This window comes from Antechinus flavipes, chromosome 6 (assembly GCF_016432865.1).
Source record: "Antechinus flavipes isolate AdamAnt ecotype Samford, QLD, Australia chromosome 6, AdamAnt_v2, whole genome shotgun sequence".
NCBI classification, from domain to species: Eukaryota; Metazoa; Chordata; class Mammalia; order Dasyuromorphia; family Dasyuridae; genus Antechinus; species Antechinus flavipes.
In genome coordinates this window covers 98,016,110-98,021,005 of record NC_067403.1, presented here as the reverse complement: position 1 = coordinate 98,021,005, position 4,896 = coordinate 98,016,110, and the positions used below count along the sequence as shown (strand labels likewise).

Below are 4,896 nucleotides of genomic sequence, written 5' to 3'. Positions count from 1 at the left end.
TTAAGATTGAATCAAATGAGAATGAAAGCAAAGTATTTTGAAAACCAAAAAAATCACAATATATTTTGATGTCCACATTCATAATTAATGGAAAATTTAAATTTTGTTTAGATATAAGTGAAAATAAAGGTATAAGTCTCCCCATTCAAAGGCAAGGAAACCTGGAAATCTACCCACACAGACTTTGAGGATCTGTGAATTCCAAGTTAAGAAGCCCTGTGCTATATCAGTGTCAGTATTTTTATGTACTACTTCTGTCATTTGTATTCAGTTTTTAGAACCATCAGGGGTTACACAAAGTGTACACATAATGGTTATAGTACCATTCCTTTTTTATAAATGATGAGACCAAGAGACAGGCAAGTTATATGAATTTTCAAAAGTCATGAAGGGAATAAATTGCCAAAGGTAGTATTCTAATCCATTGTTTTTTATTCTAAATACAATACTATTTTCATGGTACCCTGGGAACATGTGATTACATAAAAGTCACTTTATTCTTCTGAGCCTCAATTTTTTCATCTGGAAAACAAAAGGGTATTAAACTGCTTTCCAGCTTTAGGACTATGTATGATTCTATATAGTCTTCTGGTTAATTTTTCCCTTTTTACTGATCTGAACACTCAGTAATTCAACATATACAATTCCTCAAATCTCTTTCCATTTTTTATATTATAGCATATGGAATACTCTATGAGACATAATTTTCAAAAATTCCCTTCAAAATTGCAAAGAAATATGGGACTGTAACCAAGAAATATGGGACTGTAACCAAGCAGTTAACTTGTGATTATCCTCATGTGTAGTTTCTCCATGACCATATTTCTACTCTAGATTATCTATTCCAGTTCAGAAATCATATTGCTTAGCAGACAGAAAGCTAGCTGAACAGTAAAGCTAGAGAAAGTCAGATCTAGCCTCTGAGACATGCTACCTGTGTGACCCCAGGCAAGTCATAGCCTCTCAATTCTTTAGATTTCTCAGAGACTATAAGCTTTAGGGGAAGAACATATTTGCACTGGGATCCCTACTACCCAATATGTATAGAGATGCAAACTAAATTTCATATTTTTTAAAATTAGTTTTATTTTATTTGTTTAATGTTGATTCCATGCTTTGTTTCATTAAGAACAATATAGATTCTCTATCTGTAGCTCCAATAGGATATCCAGTAATACAAATTAGCTCCAAGTTACACATACTGAATTTAAAAGGTTGAATGAGCAAAGGAAGGAAGGGAATAAAGAGGGAAGAGAAATAGAGAAAATAATCAAAGAATGGAATATGAATGCAGGCTTTTCAATAGCATCTTCAATGCTAATTCATTGTGATGTTAGGTCAAAATCAGAACAATGAATAACCATGGATTGTTGGACTTTTATCAGCACTAATTCAGCACAGTTTGGAAACACTTTTACATCAAAATTGCTGCAACAAACATTCCATTGCAACTTGTTACTTCACGCTAAACACTCAATTAATTTGAAACATTGGTATAAAATTCAATTTAAACCATTATAAAAAAGGGAAAATGCTACTACATGCACACTGCAATGTAATAAACCTTTCTCCTAGACTCTTGCTTCACCTAGAAGCTTAATTGCATTCCAATGCAATATCCATTTCAAATGGTTAGTTTGGCATATCTAGTACAGAGATAATACAATAATGCTAAAAAGGTCCCCACATAGTCCTGTTAATGCCTTAAAATACCTAAACACAAAGACCAATAAGATCCACAGAAATTCATTCTCATCTTTGAAATTTTAAAAAGCAGGGCAGGAACTTAAATTCTGAAATCAGATATAAAATCTACATCTAGTGGTTCATAGAAACAATCAGAAATTTTCAAAGAGAGACATGCGGTGGAAAAGTTGGGGGTGGGCAGAGTTGGATTCTCTTATTGGCCTTGACATTTCTCTCACTGGTTTTCTTCCACATCCTGCAGTACTTCTTTATTAAGTTCTTCACCATCACCCCGTATATCTGAAGTTCATGATGTCAGGTTATTACATAAGGGCAGGAGGTAAGATGGCAGACAAAATGTCATGTGGGTCACAGAAATCCAGCTCAAAGTCCATATAATCAGACACAATACATTCATGTAGCTTTTTAGATGCATACATGGATGCAGCTGGACCCTCAGATACATAAATGCCAAGTTGGACACAACCTAAGAGCCCGAGGAAGCCCAATTATAGGACAGAAAATACCCCTGAAAACTTTTGTGATATTTCCCATCAAAATATGTTAAGATCACTTTTGGAAATCAAGATCAAAGCTTTAATATTGGCAAGATGAGTGTAGCTAAAATGACTTTGAGCAAGAAAGAGCAAAAAGTGACTAAAAAGGAGAATGAGAAGACCGAAGCTGAGATTTATGAAGTATTCTTTGCCACTTTTGAGGGTAGTGATGGCAATAAAGGGAAAACATTTGTGAGGGGTGGTTTGGTTAACACTGTTAAAGAAGAATATACAACAGATGAAAAATGAAGCAAAATCTACAAGCCATCCTTATGATTTTCAGAAAAAAAGAAGGTACCAAATAAGTCCAAAAATGAAAATCCACCATCCCTTCTTGTGATGAGGGGAAAAAAAAACTCCACTAGAAAAAAGGAAGAAATAAAAAAGAGCAATTGGTAGCTCTTACAAGAAGAACTGAAACAAATTCAAGAACATGATAAAACACATAAACAAAAGTCAAGATAAATTATTCTGAAGTTCCTCAGTCAGATTCCAATGGCCAGTATCATTCTACAAACATGCCTTCCTAAAGAAACAAATTATTTGTCCTTGATGACTATGCACTTGATTAACATGATACAGAGGATCCAAGTATTGTATATTTTTACCTTGGAAACATTAACCTTCAGATTAATGAAGAAATATTATGACAAGAATTTCAGTAAAACTTGGGAAGATTTTGAGAACACTCTTTTGTAAGCCATGATCAAAATAGTTATCCCAAAAGAAAGGAATCTGCTTGCACTGATACATTGAATGATAGTGTTTGTTGTACGTGGAGAACCAATGTTTGAAATGATGATAATGAATAGATAAATCAATCATCCTATATTTGGGATTTTATTTGAAAACAAGACTTGAGCCCATAATTATTATAGATGGAAATTTTATTCAATTCTACAGGGAGATGCTCCAACTAAGTGGAGAATATAAAATTTTCAAATGTTCAAAAATGAATCTTTTTGGAGGCCAGTACAGTTAAATTTTTGAATTTATGGCATGTCAGCAGAACAGGAAACTGAAGCTTTTGTCTAGAAGGCTAATAAGAAAAGAAACTTTTAAAAAGCAGAGAGATAATTTAGAAGAAATTTTATGGGGATTAAGTCTTTGGAGAAATGATATTGATGATACTTTTTTTTTTTTGTCATGATGTTGAAGCTATAGAAGAAATAGTGGATTGTGTCACATCTTGAAAACATCATTGCCTAAGAAGATTGTCAGATTTTATTTAGTTTCTGATGTATTGTGTAACTTTTGGAAAATAATTGTCAAAATTTCATATTATAGAAAATATTTTGAAACAGAGTTATGTCAAATATTTTCAGACCTCAATGCCATCGACCTATTTACAATCTGCAAGCTTCAAGCAAACGTATTTAACGCACTAGAAAATAAGGCAATTTATCCAGAACTATTTTTGATCAAAATGCAAAATATATTTTTGGACTTGTAAATATAATTGAAGAAGGATAAAGTAATTACCAAAAGATCTTGATAGGCCTCCTATTGAAGAATATTTTTATATTATCTTACATAATGATTGAAAGATTTTGAAATAATGATTAAAAAATACCTTGTTCTATAGAGATGTATGGCTATGTATGTAAGCACATTTATACATACATGTAAATGGTTTTATGTGTATATTCATGTGTATATACATGATATATGCATATATTTGACTTATATGTTATTTGTGTGTATTTATATGTTGATACATGTATAAGTGTGTGTGTATGTGTGTGCGTGTATAATTTGTTTAATTTTTTAAAACTACTTCAGATTTTTGATCCGGTCCACTGGACCATTCTAAAAATACAGATGTCCCAAAATGATTATATTTTTAATTGCTTTCAAAATTTTTGACAATGAGAGATGTTGTTTACACACACACACACACACACACACACACACATAAATACCAGGTCTTGCATATTTTTGGAGAGGTCTATTATACCATCTTATTTCCCTCTATTATTACTGGTTGATTGTTGTCATTCTCGAAGAGGACCAAAATGACATCATAATGTTAGAGTTGAATTACAATGTGTCTGACTATGGCTGATCAGACCAATATCATCTCAGGATGTTCTGTCACAGATTGAATATAAATAGTCTCTATGAACGTTTGACTTGGCTTCTGTAACTCTGTGCATCTTTTGTTTCTTTTGGTCTAATTCAATTCTGCCATACCAAAAGAGCACAACACCTTCTCTGATGAGAATACACAATGTTGGACAGTCCTATGCCAGGGTCTATCATGTCATATAATCTAAAGTTCTTAAGAGATACCTTAGGGATGTCCTTGTATCACTTTTTTCTGACCACTTTGTGAGAGTTTGCCGTGTGTGTGTGTGTGTGTGTGTGTGTGTATACAATATAAATATAAAAATATAATTTTTTTGTGGGGGGGGGGGGGCAAGCATGCATTTGGCATTCAAAAAATGTGGACAGTCCAATGAAGTAAACTAGAAAATCCCAAGGCTCACAACAAAATTTCAATTGAAATTTTTTGATGTGGATCATTTAACTACTTCAATAATAACATTCAAGCAAATGAGCACTCTATTCTGTCATGTTTAGAGACATTAATTAACTTACCTTATGATACATAGGTAATAAATAAGGCAAAAGGAATTCAAATTAGGGTTCT

General features: G+C 32.6%; 1 pseudogene; it reads left to right on the top strand.

Annotated features, from left to right (window-relative positions):
• Nucleotides 1-2,031: 2,031 nt before the first annotated feature.
• LOC127541414 (U2 snRNP-associated SURP motif-containing protein-like) lies at nt 2,032-3,787 on the top strand (annotated as a pseudogene).
• The last annotated feature ends 1,109 nt before the right edge of the window (nt 3,788-4,896 follow it).